The 18,989-nt window shown below is 44.3% G+C and overlaps 1 pseudogene; it reads left to right on the top strand.

Annotated features, from left to right (window-relative positions):
- The first annotated feature begins 10,009 nt into the window (after positions 1 to 10,009).
- LOC124778518 lies at positions 10,010 to 10,127 on the top strand (annotated as a pseudogene).
- Positions 10,128 to 18,989: the final 8,862 nt, after the last annotated feature.

The raw sequence follows: 18,989 nt of genomic DNA, 5'->3' as shown, positions 1-18,989 counted from the left end.
TTATCCTGCAGAAATGTAGGGTTTCGCAGGGATCGAATGAAGGGTAGAGCAACAGGTCGTAACACATCTGAAATGTAACGTCTACCGTTCAAAGTGCCGTCAATGCGAACAAAAGGTGACCGAGACGTGTAGCCCATACCATCATGCCGGGTGATACGCCAGTATAGCGATGACGAATACACGCTTCCAATGTGCGTTCACCGCGATGTCGCTAAACACGGATGCGACCATCATGATATTGTAAACAGAACCTCGATTCGTGCACCCAGGTTCGTCCTTGAGAACTCCATCGCAGGCGCTCCTGTCTGTGATGCAGCGTCAAGGGTAACCGCAGCCATGGTCTCCGAGCTGATAGTCCATGCTGGTCCAAACGTCGTCGAACTGTTTGTGTAGATGGTTGTTGTCTTGCAAACGTCCCCATCTGTTGACTCAGGGATCGAGAAGTGACTGCACGATCCGTTACAGCCATGCCGATAAGATGCCTGTCATCTCGACTGCTAGTGATACGAGGCCGTTGGGATCCAGCACGGCGTTCCGTATACCCTCTTGAACCCACCGATTCCATATTCTGCTAACAGTCATTGGATCTCGGCCAACGCGAGCAGCAATGTCGCGATACGATAAACCGCGATCGCGATAGGCTACAATCCGACCTTTATCAAAGCCGGAAACATGATTGTACGCATTTCTCCTCCTTACACGAGGCATCACAACAACGTTTCACAAGGCAACGCCGGTCAATTGCTGTTTGTATATGAGAAATCGGTTGGAAACTCTCCTCATGACAGCAGGTTGCAGGTGTCGCCACAGGTGCCAACCTTGTGTGAATGCTCTGAAAAGCTAATCATTTGATCTTCTTCCTGTCGGTTAAATTTCGCGTCTGTAGCACGTCATGTCCGTGGGGTAGCAATTTTAATGGTCAGTAGTGTAGTAACATCGTTACACTGTTTTGGTTACTGAGAAAGGCTTTTTACGCAACAACAACAAAACAATTAAAAACCTCAGCCATAACGTGAGGCAGAAACCGTCAATCTTTTCATTTCGCGGGTGTATTGCCGCTGTATCAATGGGCGAAAGTCCAACTAGAAGTTGAAGGTGAAGATGAAGCTATTCCCGTGAGAATCTAGCGCCAGTAGCAGGCACTCTGCCTTGTGGCTTGGCGCTTAGTCGGTGATCAGAGCGGCTAGCGAACATCACCCTACACCCAAATGAGGGCTTCGTAATAAGCTCAGATGGCACGCTTAATGCCTGACACTAGACCGCAGCGTCGAGCGGCTCCCTCACCCAGCCGCCCATCTGGGAGATGGCACAGGCGCATGGAATGCGGTCAGTAGGTCCGGGCTCGCTCGCTTCCACGCGCCGTCACGACGTACGTACACACACACGCGCACACACTCGCACGCACAGGTGTGTACGCCGCGGATGGTGTAGCTCTCCGGCATAGCCTAGGGGGATCAACGCTTTCACGTCTCCCCAGCTTCTCGCAGGGCCGGAGGTCAACAGGACCCGCTGGTGACAGTCTCAGGCGACGAGGGCAGTTAGAACAGTGCTTTCCCGTAAATCTGTCATCCGAGAGTCTTAGTTAGTTTGTGGAAAGTACCCGAGTATCTGCAAGTACTTGTAAGTGAGGCATTGCAGTGCCTGTGTTGTTAAGAAGAGCGATGCAACCCTCCTTCGGACATGTGTGCGTGTAAGAAGGAACGCTGCGGCGTACTTCTGAACAACAGCATCGTATTTATACGCAGACACCGGGCAAGCGACTTTCAATTAAAATGTCCTCCCCTCTACAGGAATTACATCGACGCAGGAAAGACGATATATGGAACTTTGCGTCTAGCCGTGGGTCGTACGGGGGTAGCCAAAACGGTTGCTGGCACAGTAGCGGAGCGTGCCTGGAAAAAAAATACTCGAACAGGTGTTGTGTGACTTTCGCCCAGACCAAATGCCGCGAACAACAACGATTTAGAAAAGCGGTTAAGGCGACCGCTCGCGTAAAGCGGAAAATCTGGGTTCGGGTCCGAAAATCTGGGTTCGGGTCCCGGTGCGGCACAAATTTTCACTGTCGTCATTCCCTTATACAGCTGATGGTTGCCCGAATTCGTAAACGCGAATACATTTCGTGTATGATTAAATTAATTATGCAAGACACTCCAAAATTAAGATTTTTTTGCAACGTCGTATGTTTTATTCAAGCATTTACAAAACTTTTTATATGCCTCACAACGACACCTCAATGCGTCCACGTATACTACCGTGTTACCACAACGTACGTAGTTTTTACGACGGGTAAACCGTTTTAATTATGCATAGGAGAAACGTACACGTTTAAAACAGAAATAAAAAAAAACTTAAATTCAGAACCACCTTGTCGAAAACGGTCTTCTCAACCAGGAACTATGCAACAGATTTTCACAAACGAATCAATTTCGTCCCGACAGCCAGTAACCCGAATCAGAAAGTTCTACACCACGTTACTGCGTCGTACCGTAAATAACTGTAGCTTGCAGTCCACATTTCTTCTGACATTTGAGTTTTCATCTACTTTTTCATTATTTTTATCTGTGTTTGAACGTTCGGGCACATGAATTTCTAAATACAACTAACCAGTATATGTTTCAAAATTGGACATGAAAAACAAGATATTCAACATTTGCCGAACACCAAAAATATCAAAATCAAACACCTAGAAGCAAAGAAACAAACATAGCGAGAAACAACAAGAAAACAAACTACGTAACATTATAAGCAAACTACCAACTCCAGGTGGCACTTGGAGAAAACAAAAATATTGCAAACTATCAGATAAATTTTGGCAAAGAACTCTTGCTGAACTCGTAGCAAATCTGATATGAATCTTGATATGCTCTAAAACACATTTTTATGTGACGAATTGTAGAAGATGACCAAAAACACTGCTTCCAGCAAGTATGCAAACCTCTGCACTAACTCAATATAGTCTAGAATTTTCTCAGTAGCGTCTTTCAACTTCAGTGGACACATCAAGCTGGGTTCCTTCTACGACAGCTTCGACAACCGGATGTGACACTTCTTGATTTTCACTTGAGGTTATTTATCGGAGTTAGTTCTTACACTAACCTGAACAGTTGGTGTAGCTGAGATCATAAGTCTATTGTACGCCGCAGATGAAAAAGTTATAGCTGACATGCGGCGGGGCTGTGTCCAGGTGAGGTGTCTGCCAGATTACCAACGACGGTCATACCGAAACGAGCACTGACGAGCAGCACCTCAGACTATTTCAACGCAGAGTCCTGCGCAACATCTATGGGACAGTTCAGGAAAGTAACGGTTTTGGATATCTAGAACGAACACTGAGTTGCGCCGCCTCATACAAGGAGCTGACATTGTAAGATCCTGACTTGGACATGTTCTTACGATCGATTCTGAAAGAACGGCTAAAAATGTTTTTGAATGGGGGCAAATTGGAAGAAGAGAGGGTGAGGATAGCTACGAAAACAGTGGATGGAGGACATGAAAGAAGACATAAAATCTCTCAGAGTCAGGTGACGCTGGAGAAACCTGCTACAGAGAACAGAGAAGAGTTTATGACACACGAAGAGTTGTAACGCCATGAGATGAAGAAGAAGTCATACACAAACTTAAAAAACTATAGGCTAAGAGCTTGATGTAGTTAGCTAAAGAACTGTACAGTAACGAGCTCTGTGAGTCACCCCAATCTATTTATACACATCTACGAAGTTGCAAAATCTACCTTGACCACTCTGTATACCAAGAACATTTCTCATATTGATAACCTAAGAGACGACAAAAAACACGACCTGTCATCCTTGAAGATAAAGTGGGAATAGCTCCTGAATTCCTTATTCGTAGAGCGCATACTTAATATGAAAATCGATGGATGTCCCATACTGTTTCTTTCGCTATGTAAAGAAATGTTCCATGTTGTGAACCACTGTGATAATTTAAAGTTGCATGCTGTGATGGACCAAATTGGAGCGTTCCTGTTGGCCAGCGTTGACGACAGTTACAAGCATAGCTTTATAGGGCTGTATCCAGCACCGATAAATAGGAAAACGTTAATTTATATTTCCTTAGTGACAAGGTATTAAGTATGTACGTGTTTTGTGCTGTAGATAAGTAACAACAAGTGGAACTGGAGCCAATGTAGACACGAGGCTGTTATCGAAGAGAATCAGGGAGTTGGCTTTATTGAGATTGACGTTTTCTCACTTGCGCTCTCTCTGGATTGTACAAGTGGTAATAGGTGTGAATTACTGGTACGGAACGGAAACGTTAAGTAATTTCGGAAGTGTGTTTGATCTAAAGGAAGTTTCTGACACCTATGTTGAAAGTACACTCCTGGAAATGGAAAAAAGAACACATTGACACCGGTGTGTCAGACCCACCATACTTGCTCCGGACACTGCGAGAGGGCTGTACAAGCAATGATCACACGCACGGCACAGCGGACACACCAGGAACCGCGGTGTTGGCCGTCGAATGGCGCTAGCTGCGCAGCATTTGTGCACCGCCGACGTCAGTGTCAGCCAGTTTGCCGTGGCATACGGAGCTCCATCGCAGTCTTTAACACTGGTAGCATGCCGCGACAGCGTGGACGTGAACCGTATGTGCAGTTGACGGACTTTGAGCGAGGGCGTATAGTGGGCATGCGGGAGGCCGGGTGGACGTACCGCCGAATTGCTCAACACGTGGGGCGTGAGGTCTCCACAGTACATCGATGTTGTCGCCAGTGGTCGGCGGAAGGTGCACGTGCCCGTCGACCTGGGACCGGACCCGCAGCGACTCACGGATGCACGCCAAGACCGTAGGATCCTACGCAGTGCCGTAGGGGACCGCACCGCCACTTCCCAGCAAATTAGGGACACTGTTGCTCCTGGGGTATCGGCGAGGACCATTCGCAACCGTCTCCATGAAGCTGGGCTACGGTCCCGCACACCGTTAGGCCGTCTTCCGCTCACGCCCCAACATCGTGCAGCCCGCCTCCAGTGGTGTCGCGACAGGCGTGAATGGAGGGACGAATGGAGACGTGTCGTCTTCAGCGATGAGAGTCGCTTCTGCCTTGGTGCCAATGATGGTCGTATGCGTGTTTGGCGCCGTGCAGGTGAGCGCCACAATCAGGACTGCATACGACCGAGGCACACAGGGCCAACACCCGGCATCATGGTGTGGGGAGCGATCTCCTACACTGGCCGTACACCACTGGTGATCGTCGAGGGGACACTGAATAGTGCACGGTACATCCAAACCGTCATCGAACCCATCGTTCTACCATTCCTAGACCGGCAAGGGAACTTGCTGTTCCAACAGGACAATGCACGTCCGCATGTATCCCGTGCCACCCAACGTGCTCTAGAAGGTGTAAGTCAACTACCCTGGCCAGCAAGATCTCCGGATCTGTCCCCCATTGAGCATGTTTGGGACTGGATGAAGCGTCGTCTCACGCGGTCTGCACGTCCAGCACGAACGCTGGTCCAACTGAGGCGCCAGGTGGAAATGGCATGGCAAGCCGTTCCACAGGACTACATCCAGCATCTCTACGATCGTCTCCATGGGAGAATAGCAGCCTGCATTGCTGCGAAAGGCGGATATACACTGTACTAGTGCCGACATTGTGCATGCTCTGTTGCCCGTGTCTATGTGCCTGTGGTTCTGTCAGTGTGATCATGTGATGTATCTGACCCCAGGAAAGTGTCAATAAAGTTTCTCCTTACTGGGACAACGAATTCACGGTGTTCTTATTTCAATTTCCAGGAGTGTATGTAACTTCTTGAAGATACGCAATCATTAATCAATCAGAAGTAACTCTTTTAGTCCATTGGTGTCTAAACTGAAATCGATTTTGCATGAAGTCTGTAACGAAAAAGTAGTGGGAGAAGCTAAATTGACAGGAATGAATACCTGAAGACAGAGAGTTTTGTCAAAATCAATTTAACAAACAGGAGCAAAACGGCGGTGGTGACTGGGGATAAAGGTTTATTTGTCTTCATTTTCTGGCTAGCCTAGATTGATTGCTTCAAAGGGGATGCTATGAAACACAGTTTCAGCAGGATACAGATAACAAGATAATAAACGTGTACATTGAGATGTTACCAAACAAAAGGCGTATCTGTATGTTCTTTGGATTCTTCACAGTTTAAATTGAAATAAAAGTACATGGAGTTATAACAAGAGCAGACGGTGCTACAAACTCTCACTGTAAGTTGCTTTGAATCTGGAGTTACCATGTTAGATGCTCCAAACCAGTAGCAGACTATTACTTACAATTGCTCCCTGTTTTTAATAGAGCATGTAGTAGTTGTTACGATGCTATCTTGAATAACACAGCACCAGAAAGGCATTTTCAGACATCCTTCTGTTCTTAAATACACATGTGATACAGTAATACAAGGCATTTCGCCTCGTTAATGTAATTTATTTTTGTTATACTTTCGAATGACCGAGAAGAGAGGTATGTGATATATTATGTACCATAATACGGACTCACGAAACTGATGTTCAGTCTGTGCCCTCTTCCCGAAAATGTTTAGAACATAGTTTGCCTTGCTTGGTTTCCTATCTTTTCTTCTTCCAGTGTTTAACCAGAGATTGGTTGGTTCAAATGGCTCTGAGCACTATGCGACTTAACTTCTGAGGTCATCAGTCGCCTAGAACTTAGAACTAATTAAACCTAACTAACCTAAGGACATCACACACATCCATGCCCGAGGCAAGATTCGAACCTGCGACCGTAGCGGTAACTAGAGATTTTTTCGAGTTGGAATGATGGGAAATCTAAGTCAAATGACAGAATTAAAATCACTACAGTAAAGGCAAACAGTGCTGCTATAATTCATCTACATAAAAGAAAATGTCGCTTGAACGGGTCCACTTACGAATGAAATGTAATTCTTTTGAACTTCAGACTAAAATCGGAATGGTTGATACACCCGTAAAGCATGCATTTTTTATAAAAACACTTCCACCGCAAATTGATATTTAGCGCAGCTAACATGGTGGATGTCAGCTTCAAGTTTTTAGTATCAAGACAACTCCCTTATTGTACCTCCATGTAAAACTAACTATTCTGTTGGTAATCTCTCGTACGTGTACAAGCTGGAAGAAGTAGAGTAGATATAGAAAATATATGTGTGTGTATTTACCTACAAAGGCATACAATATACAAACTAAAGGCTGTTGTGAATATAATGGTTGCTGGAAAGTGTGAACATGGAACGGATTGTCGCTGTTTGTTGAGCTGTGAATATCTTTGCCTTTTTAATTGTGATTAGTAGCCAATGAACGAATTCGTGAAAATTTTGTCAACATCTTGTAGGTAAATAAATTGAATGAAATAGTAAGAAAGACACTGACAGACGCTGCTGAAATGTTTTAAAAAAATTTCGTCGTAAGGTTAAGACTCGAGAATTCACGTGCTCGTACACGCAATTTTTATGAAGTAACAAATATCACAGAGCGATCACACAGAGTGACATCATGACATTGGAAATTTTCTTGAAACTAAAGCTCGCAGATAGACTGTCAACATCATTCAGCAATAGGACGATTAAAAATCTTTTAACCAAACAAGAGAAGTGTAAACCAACAAGGCATTAACTCTAACGAGCGCATGGCAAGGAGAAATTTGTAGCTGAAATTTCTAACACAAGAACTAAGCGTACTGGTATTCTAGGGAGACGTTACACTGCCGAACTGGGATTTGGAAACATGGGCCTTGCTTACGAGGCCATAAACTGATGGACTGATAATACACCTGTCAACATCTACACTGACGGAAAAAATCGCAGCACCAAAAAATAATTAATGTAGAGTAATGACATTTCAGGAATGCATTTGTCTAGGTGACATATTTAAGTGACTACCACCGCAAGATCACAGGTTAATACAAAGGGTGAAACTTTAGTAGTGGCAACTATTTATTTACAGCTCGTACAAAATAGATACGTGTTTCAAAGTTTTACTGACCTTCAAAGTGTCACCAGAATTGTGTATAACCCGTTGCCAGAGATGTGGAAGTCGTAGGTACTCTTAGCAGTGCCAGTTGTGTCGACAGTTCGGGCTGCGCGGTCTATTGCCCGACGAATTTTGTAGCAGTTCTGAAGCGAATGCCGTGAAGCGTTTTCTTCAGTTTAGAAATCGAGTTGAACTTACGAGGACTTAACTCAAGGGAGTGCAGTAGGAGGTGTAGCCCCATTAGTCAAACACATCAGTAACAGCTTACACTGTACGTGCTTGAGCATTGTCCTGCAAAATGATGGTCAGGTTCTGTAGAAAGTGTCATCACTTCTGCCTCTAAGCTGGTCGTAGGTTGTGTTCTAAAAATGAACGGCATAGTGACGGAATTGATGACACTTTGTGCAGGACCTGACCATCATTTTGCAGGACAATGCTCAAGCACGTACAGTGCAAGCTGTTATTTGTTTGACTGGTGAGGCTATACCACCTACTGCATTCCCCTGACTTAAGCCCTCGTAAGTTCAACTCGATTTCTAAACTGAAGGAAACACTTCACGGTATTCGCTTCAGAATTGCTACAAATTCGTCGGGCAATAGATTGCGCTGCTCGAACTGTCAACACAACTGGCACTACTGAGAGTATGCTGTGACTTCCACATCTCTGGCAACGGGTTATACACAATGCTGGTGACTACTTTGAAGGCCAGTAAAACTTTGAAACACACATCTATTTTGTACGAGCTGTAAATAAATAGTTGCCACTATTAAAGTTTCAACCCTCGTACAAGCGCGAGATAAGTCGTCGCAAATGTGAAATACTGGTACATTAATAACGTATATAGCACCAAAATGTTAAATGCAAGATTGCATGGCTCATACACTTTGTTGTACTGGTGACGAACATCAGTTTGTGGGATGAAATTCCATGCCTGTTGCACTGGATCGTTCAGTACAGGGACGGTTAATGCTGTTCGTGGATGATGCTGGAGTTTTCGTCCGTTAATGTACTGTATGTGATCGAATGGAGACAGATCTGGTGATCAAGCAGGCCAAGGGAAAATGTCGACATTCTGTAGAGCATGTTGGGTTAGAAAAATAGCACGTGGACGATCGTTATCCTGTCGGAAAACACCCCCTGGAATGCTGTTCATGGACGAGAGCACAAGTCGAAACACCAGACTGACGTATAAATTTGCAGTCAGCGTGCGCGGGATAACCACGACAGTGATCCTGCTGTCATATGAAACAGCACCCAGACCATAATTCCAGATGTAGGTCTAGCACGCAGACAGGTTGGTTGCAGGCCCTCAGCTGGTCTCCTTCTAAGCGACACACGGCCATCTCTGGGACCGAGGCAGGATCATCTTTCATCAGAAAACACAACAGGCTCCACCGTGCCCTCTACTGAGCTCTCGCTGGACACCACTGATATCGCAAATGACGGTGGTTTGGGGTGAGTGCAATGCACGCTACAGGGCGTCTGGCTCTGTGTTGTCCTTGAAGCAACCAATTTGTTACAGTTGTTATGTTACTGTGGTCCTAAATGCTGCTCAAACTACTGCTGCAGGTGGAGTAAGGTGCGCCACAAGCATACGCCGAATAAACTAGTCTTCCCTCCAGGTAGTCCGGAGCCCGGTCTCCTTGCGACCGTACATTCACGTTATCACTGCCGCCAGCAGTCATGTAGAATAGCTTCTGCAGTATCGCAAAAGGAAAATCCATCTGCTGGTACTATCTTCGAATACTCTGAGCTGTAGGTGGCGCCGTGCTGCACTCTCGAATCACACAGCAGATTTCTAACTGAACTGCACCTGTGAAATGCATGGAGAAATAAAAACACCTGCTTTGAAAAAGTATTCCGTAAATGTCATGAGCAGCTAGTTCAACGACCCTCACGCATTGGAAGTACGCTCAAAGACGAAGGAAAAAACGATGTACCACGAAGGAATTACCCGAACAGAACGGAAATCGGTAAATGTGGCGTACATGTATAGACAAACGAATAGTTACAATTTGAAAAAAAATGGATGATTTATTCAAGAGCAAGTCAATTACGGCCAACGGCCTTGCCACAGTGGTAACACCGGTTCCCGTCCGATCACCGAAGTTAAGCGCTGTCGGGCTCGGCTAGCACTTGGATGGGTGACTATCCGGTCTGCCGAGCGCTGTTGGCAAGCGCGGCGCACTCAGCCCTTGTGAGGCAAACTGAGGAGCTACTTGATTGAGAAGTAGCGGCTCTGGTCTCGGAAACTGATATACGGCCAGGAGAACGGCGTGCAGACCATATGCCCCTCCTTATCCGCATCCAGTGACGCCTGTGGGCTGAGGATAACACGGCAGCCGGTCGGTACCGCTGGGCCTTCCAAGGCCTGTTCGGACGGAGAGAAGTCAGTTACGCGTTAGTCCACCTCTATCCCTTACGCAAGCTTCACAGAATTGTTGGATGTCTTCCTCAGGACTATCGTGCCAAATTTTGTCCAACTGGGGCGTTAGATCGTCCGAACCCCGAGCTGCTGGAGGGCTCTGTCCATAATTCTTCAAACGTTCTCAGTTATGAAGACATCCGGCGACCTTGCTGGCCAAGGTGGGATTTGGTAAGCATGAAGATAACCGGTAGAAACTCTCGCCGTGTGCGGGCAGGCATTATCTTGCTGAAATGTAAGACCAGGATGGCTTCCCATGTATGGCAACAGAACAGGGCGCAAAATATCGCCGACGTACCGCTGTGCTGTAACGGTGCTATGGATGACAACCAAAGGGGTCCTGCTATGAAACGAACTGACATCCCAGACCATCATTACTCCTGGTTGTCTGGCCGTACGGCGGACGGCAGTCATGCTGGTATCCCGGCGCTGTCCGCGGCGTCTCCAGACACCTCTTGCTGGACATCGGGGCTCAATTACAAACGGGACTCATCACTGAAGACAATTCTTCTCCAGTTAATGAGATTCCATGCAGAAAGAAGAATGAGTTGCCATTCCTCCACAGACACTGAGACAGCCCATTGAATCTGTTCTCAGCAGAGCACAAACCGTCATGAAGGCAAATGGTTGACACAACTCATATTAATGTCCACTGCTAGTAGGCCACATACTTTTGCTGAGGTAGTGTATGGCGCGTGAACTACTAAAATTCTGAATGTTTTTAGATTCCAAACTAATATTGACAGAAACGTGATTTAAACTGATTTTTACATGTTTTATATATTCCAATTGCATGACAGAAAAATAATGTACTATTTTAAAAATATTCATTATATCTCTGGGGAAAACAACTTAATAAAATATATTAATAATTGCACAGAAAGAGTAACTACGTTTACCTATTTAAATAAATATTCCTGTCACTTATTCTTTCTTAAGATACAGAGAAAAATACCTTATCCGACACCCTGTATTTGATATTAGCGTTACAGATGGTGAAGATAGTGAGAAAATGTAATACGAGACAAAAATAGATATTCAATATGTTGAAGGAGATGAAAATTTAGTTGTAATTGGAGTCTGGAATTCGATAGAACGCATATAAGGACAACAAAGAGCAGTGAAATCCTGTTTTATTAATGGCGCTCAGTAGGCTTCAGAACACGTTCCACAAAATTCAGAAGCACAACTCTACAAAAAAGGGTAGCCATAACCTTTCTGGTTGATAGAGATTGGTGTCCTTTTCTGTATTTGTGTAGTCTGGTGAAACTAATTGACCATTTACCATTGCTGGCCGCTTTGCCTCGGCGTTAGCAAATGAAACCTGTGTCTCCCCACTGGTCACGATCCCGCTCAGTAGGCCTGCTCCTTCCTCGTCGTAACGGAAACGAACATACCGAGAGACAGTCATCTGTTGCGCTTTGTCGGCCTGAGAAACCGTTTTGGAACCCAAATACCACAAATCGTAAAATAACCGAAGTATTTAACCACGCTGTCATGCACTCTGATAAGTCTATATATCTGCCCGACAGTCGAAATACCGCAAAATGCTAGACTTCATGATTGTTTTCGTCAATTTTCCCTAGCAGTTCGTTGTTACAACAGACGAACAGCAACTTCTGCAATAATCTTGAACATTTGTCCGACCACTCTTAAACAACTGATACCATTACCACACATCGCTTTCAGTCGTCACATTCAGTCCTTATAGTCCGCATACAAATCGAATTTCGTGATGAATATCAAAAGCGTTGAGATTTTTTGCAATTAAAAACCGGATTAATCGACAGATTTCACAAGTGACCAGACTTTCTATTACACTTTTCACTTTTATCGGCTACTATAGTCGAATGAGAAGCAATGCCACAAATAAACAAAGGCCACTTGCTCGCCACTTTCACCATGGTGGTTTTGTTTTAGCGAGTAAGCAGTCACTTACTAATAATGCTCAGATGCCATAAACGTTGCATGAAGCAATAAAGAGCTGCACCCATTTGTGGATATCATTTAAATAACGCGTTGTTCATTAGAAAGGCACATAAGCTTGCGCCGAGAGATATGGAGCGAAGTATGCAGTTTGCACATTTTCCAGTCGAGGAAAAGGCTCTTATACGGCACCTATTTTTTCTCATAAGCCTTTTTCTACGTTGCCAGTATTGTAAGAAAACAATAGTCGATTTTCTGCTAAGAAACGTTCGTGAATAGTGTACCGGCACATGAAAGAAAAGCGCGGGGAAAAAAGATGTTAGCGATTTGTGTTGTAAAGTCAGGGAATAGTCGGTCCATTTACCATTGATGTCACTGTAGCGCGTGAACATTACCTAGTTATGCTGCGAATCAGTTTTAATTTAAACTCCAACTAATGACAACGTGTGACCCACTGCAGACACAGCGGTTTACGCTGGATGGAACTAGGTCACATACGGCCAACGTTGAGCCTTATTTTCTGCGGCATATGGTATTCCTCTAATGACAAACAGATTTTCGGAACGACTTGAAGTTGGCTGAGTGAGGCCGTCCCACAAGCGGGACATTAACCTATGCGACATGCCACCTGCTCCTGCGGGACTTTCTCAAAGTAAAGGCGTACCACCACCGTACGTAAATACAGCGTAACTCACAGACCTGTCGTTGCAGGATAACTGTATTCGGCCGGAGTGTCGTCACCGGCGTACACTTGGTGACTTCAAGGTCTTAAGAGGTAAAACGACGATCATATGGAACTGCATCAGTGTGCAAAACCTCGCGTGCGTGGGAATGTGAAATCTAACTGAATCTTACATTAATCAAGAATTGGGCGAACCTTTGAGATCCAGTACTGAATTGAACGTACGCAACTGAATCATTAACACTTTAATTTATTAGCCCTACCAGTGAATACGAAGTCGGTGAACTGACATAATATTTATCATTTAAAGGAAATGCTACGATAAAAAAACTCTAGATTTCAGTAACATGATGGTTTATTACAAGAGAAACGTGAATAATAATGCCACATTACGTACTTACACTACTGGCCATTAAAATTGCTACACCACGAAGATGACGTGCTACAGACGCGAAATTTAACCGACAGAAAGAAGATGCTGTGATATGCAAATGATTAGCTTTTCAGAGCATTCACACAAGATTGACGCCGGTGGCGACATCTACAACGTGCTGACATGAGGAAAGTTTCCAACCGATTTCTCATACACAAACAGCAGTTGACCGGCGTTGCCTGGTGAAACGTTGTTGTGATGCCTCGTGTAAGGAGGACAAATGCGTTCCATCACGTTTCCGACTTTGATAAAGGTCGGATTGTATCCTATCGCGATTGCGGTTTATCGTACCGCGACACTGCTGCTCGCGTTGGTCGAGATCCAATGACTGTTAGCAGAATATTGAATCGGCAGGTTCAGGAGTGCAATACGGAACGCCGTGCTGGATCCCAACGGCCTCATACCACTAGCAGTCGAGATGACAGGCATCTTATCCACACGGCTGTAGCGGATCATGCAGCCACGTCTCGATCCCTGAGTCAACAGATGGGGACGTTTGCAAGACAACAACCATCTGCACGAACAGTTAGACGACGTTTGCAGCAGCATGGACTATAAGCTCGGAGACCATGGCTGCAGTTACCCTTGACGCTGCATCACAAGCTCAACGACGAACCTGGGTGCACGAATGGCAAAACGTCGTTTTTTTCGGATGAATCCAGGTTCTGTTTACAGCATCATGATGGTCGCATTCGTGTTTGGCGACATCGCGGTGAACGCACATTGGAAGCGTGTATTTGTCATCGCCATACTGGCGTACCACCCGGCATGATGGTATGGTTTGCCATTGGTTACACGTCTCGGTCACTTCTTGTTCGCATTGACGGCACTTTGAACAGTGGACGTTACATTTCAGATGCGTTACGACCCCTGGCTCTACCCTTCATTTGATCCCTGTGAAACCCTACATTTCAGCAAGATAATGCACGACCGCATGTTGCAGGTCCTGTACGGGCCTTTATGGATACAGAAAGTGTTCGACTGCTGCCCTGGCCAGCACATTCCCCAGATCTCTCACCAATTGAAAACGTCTGGTCAATGGTGGCCGAGCAACTGGCTCGTCACAATACGCCAGTCACTATTCTTGATGAACTGTGGTATCGAGTTGAACCTGCATGGGCAGCTGTACCTGTACACGCCATCCAAGCTCTGTTTGACTCAATGCCCAGGCTTATCAAGGCCGTTATTACGGCCAGAGGTGGTTGTTCTGGGTACTGATTTCTCAGGATCAATGCACATGTCAGTTTTAGTTTAATATATTTGTCCAATGAATACCTGTTTATCTTCTGCATTTCTTCTTGGTGTAGCAATTTTAATGGCCAGTAGTGTATATGGACAAGAACGCTGCAAAGATGTATCTGACTATGACTATTGCAAACTAAAGCTTTGAGTTGGCAAAGTTACTGAAAGAGACGGACCTTCATAAAATCCCGCTTCTAGTTCTCTGAACTAGGTGCAACAAACTCTCTGTGACGCCCAGGATTCCTATAGATGTAAGGAAGCACTCACGAATATGAGCAAGTGATAGTTATTTTGCAATGGAACTACAGTACTCTCACTTGCCCTAATATGCTACAGCTACAAACGATGCTTACCATGGTCTTCAATGTCCTGTGAGCAGAGTGGAGACACAGAGAGTCCGTACCCGGAGAGCACAGCTACAACTTAGCCTCCATCACCTGTCTGTGACTTCTGCCTCGGAACTACTCCAACTGCTGCTGCTCTTCACCCTCCGTGACTGACTATAGGCCGCTATCCCATTTTACAGTCTCCTTCTAGCATCTTTCTCCTTTCTTTCCACCAACGAAACGATACCACCAATCCACTTAAAAGTTGCTACAGCCCGTCAATGATATAATTCTTTGACAATATTTCGCGGCCAGACACCGCAAAACATCAATAACCCAATTGATCGAATCCCTTCCGCTCTTTTCTAAAAAGCTTCGCACAAGCTGTTATGTCTTCTTGATGTCATTACAAACACTGTAGTCGGTGCTCATTTAGCTATCAGATAGCCTCACATTACAGGTACCGTGAAATATTACAAAGCTCGTTTTGAGATTAGTAATCGACACTGCTCCAAAGTCTGTCCATTACGTACGTGAGTACTGTTTCGTCAAGTTTTCTTGGGAAAGTCAGAAGATGATTATCTGCCCAAGTACATCACTTAACAAGTTCCTAGTGCCTACCACCGACTGAAAAAGTTCCGAGTTCTGGAACGAAGTCTTTTAATCTCGGCTGCTCGCTGACGATTCAATAAATAGACAATGGTCTGTCCACCGCCTCTGAGGCAAAGCAGCTTCCATCTCCTTGAAAGGAGGCGGGCGCCATACCTGCTGTTTCTTCTCCCTCTGTTTCTGTGAAGGCCGGTGTGTCCTTGGCATCCCCTGACTCGCTTTACCGAGCCTCATGTCCACAGCACTCCTCATTTCTAGAGTTAGACCCTAAAGGAGTTGAATGTGACCATAATACTGTTAGACTACGAGAGGTGAAAAGGAGGAAGTGTAAATCACAATAATGTCAAGACTCCTGTTTCACTAATTCTACTCCATTTCATTTGTATAATAAAAGTTAACAAAAATGAAAAGAGAGTAACCGAAGGGCTTTCTGCATTTGAAGTAGTATAACTAGTGTATGGCACTTGGAGCGCGTGCCATCAAGAGCGCATTTCCGAGGGGATATTGTTTTGTGATGGACTAAAAAAATGAGTAAGGGGAAAAGAAATATGGAAGAGGGAGAACAAAATAGGAGCAGAACAAAAAGAAGAACAAGAATAGGTAGTTTCAAAGGAAATGACTGGCGAGCATTAAAGTAGGAAGGGATCGGAAATGTATGAAAGGAAATCATGAGGAAACGACTGGAATGTGTTAAACAACAGTTCCATAAGGACTACCTCACCCTGGTATGGAGACGTTTCTCTAGCGTTTTCGGCTGCTAGACGCAGAAAGTCTTTATGCCAAGTGACCCAATGTAAAGGAAGTGTAAATGATATACTTGGAGTTTTTTGTTTTTTTATGGCTTTTCATCGACCGTCAGTGAAATAATAAAATAGGAACATCACTACTGTAGCAAGTAATGAGACTTGGACTGCATATCGTTCCATTTTTTAAATTGTATAGTACAAAAAAGAGCTAGGTACCTTCATTGATACGTGGAGCTGTTGGCGCCAGTCGCTTCTCCGTATTCATTTAAGATCTCTGCGATCGACTCTGTATCGTGTGGCTGCGGTTTTCCTCTTTGGTCGCTTTTCGGCTCTTTAAGAACACGACGCTGTGGGGAGCTGGCCGGTTTTAGTCGATTGGTTGGTGCTCCGGTGTGCAGTCTGGTTGTCGGCGGTCGCTTTTGCGCATGCTCTGCCTCTTTCTGTGGCGTGGTCAGTGGGGCTGCGGACTGAGATGTGCGTGCGGTCGGCGACTGTGTACTGCGTCTAGCCTGTGCTGCTAAACGACGTAAACATGTGAAAGTGGCTTTGGAATGTATCAGCCTGCAACCGGATACGCTACAGAATCAAACGGTGGGAATTATTCAGGTTTTTAAAGTCCTGTTTAAATTCCTGTATATATGTATATTGAATTTCATGCTGTTTGCAGTTAACGGCTCTCCCAGTGTTTGGACGCCCATGTTATCTGTTTCGTATTGACCACAGTGGTTACCTTTGTGAATGAGGTTTGCCTGTTTTGGACGAACTTGAAATACGGTCAAGGAGTGTATATCTAAGTGCGTGTCTGTGCACTACGAAGTAACCACAGGTTCGATTTTCTGGCTGTCTCCTGTTATTTAGGTAATGTGTTCAGAGGTAGACAGGCAGGAGCTTAATGACGAAAAATATCTTGTGTACTACAGTCCTGTCGTAATTACTGAGTGTGTGTTTATGGAATATATATATTGTAATTAATCGGCTCTGGGGTTATATTATGAGTTAAGTTACGAGTGCGTGATTTAGCTCTATGACCAACTTCTTATATATTTGAGTATATTATCACTTCCTGCTCTGGCAGTAATAATCCTGTTTGTACATATTATTCATGACAAAGTAGTGCAGGTATTTAATTCTGAATGTGACTGGCTTGTGGGTCCCTTGTGGCTCTATTCCTGTTTGAAATTTTTCTAATGTTTTAAGGATTGTGTTACTCTGAATACTGCCCAATTTCTGTGTGGTTTTATGTTGCTGTTTCAGTGGTAGAATCAGCGGTGTGCGTCGTCCGTTGTAGCTGGTCGTTTAAGGGGACGTTGTATGTCCTAAGCAGCCAATGTTAAATTATCGAATTTTGTGACCCATTGTCCTGGAAACTTTTTAAGACACCCACTTACAATTTTCCTTACTTATTGAATGCACCTTTCTAGATACACTGAGCTAGAATTATTACTAAAATTGTATTGTGAGGCTTGTTATCTTTTTTTCCAATCACTCAATTTTTGACAGAATTTTGTAAATAAATGAACATAAAAACAAAACAACTCGGGATATTTTAATTATTCTAGTTCCATATGTGTTGAACCTCACACTTGGCATGCTGTGAAAATTTCACGTTTCTACCATCAGTACTTTTTTAGAAAACGGAACATTTATTGCAAAAAATGTAGTTCAGAGATACTGAGGTTTAAAACTTTTTTATTACAAATTCTTATACAGACTTACAATTCTGCGTCTTTTATGCACTAGAATTGCCCTGGTCCATAGTCTGTGTCTTCTTCAGTGTCACAACAGCCCAGTGCTTGCCTCCTTCTTTTCTTTCTGGCTTCTTTTGTCATTTGCTGAGCAGCTAACTCTGCTTCACATACACGAAGCACATCCAATTCCCGCAATCCTTTAGCTGTGTTCTGTCCAAATCTTACCCTAACTTCTCCAGAAACTTAAGTCTTTCATAGTTCCCACCATTAAATGTTATTACAGCATCAGACACTGCTTACTTCAGAGACATAAGGCCAACAATTACATTTTTAGGCACACGGCACCTTACAAGATTATTGAAGGGCTCATTCACATTCTGGATCTTCCCATGAAAACACTTCTTTCGTAGCTCAGGATTTGTCAAATCTCTGTAAATAGGTTTGATTGCCTCCATTACTGACAAAAGACGAGAACGTTTATGTGTAAATTCATGCAGGGTGCCAGAAAATTCAGCTTCCCTATATTTACATCAAGTGTTTGGTGGACGTGGACAAAAAGCATAACATGGGTTTTCATCGGTTGATATTCGATGAAAGAAAGTGCTCCATACAGCTCTTTTCCTCTTCTCTATATTGTCACAGTTATCTCTAATGGCCTTCCCACAATATTCCTGTAATTCATCAATTATTTTGTCCGTCAGTCTTCCAGCACATTTTATTGTCTTGCCGTCAGACAGTTTTGTGTTACACAGCTTGGTTTTTGTTTATTCGTTATACCAACTTCTGATACATAGCAGTAGGCTCAAAACGAAGGAATTCACAGCCTTCTAGACTGTGTAGTTCCCAAGATATGACTGTTCAACTTGGCAGTATATACGTAGCCGCGAAATTTTGAGTCACACGTCAACATATAATTTGAAGGTCTCATAACTGTCTGATTTTAATGTATTATATACCAAAA

The sequence above is a fragment of the Schistocerca piceifrons genome, chromosome 2 (assembly GCF_021461385.2).
Source record: "Schistocerca piceifrons isolate TAMUIC-IGC-003096 chromosome 2, iqSchPice1.1, whole genome shotgun sequence".
NCBI classification, from domain to species: Eukaryota; Metazoa; Arthropoda; class Insecta; order Orthoptera; family Acrididae; genus Schistocerca; species Schistocerca piceifrons.
Note: the sequence above shows the minus strand (reverse complement) of the source record. Positions and strands in the feature narration are given on the sequence as shown.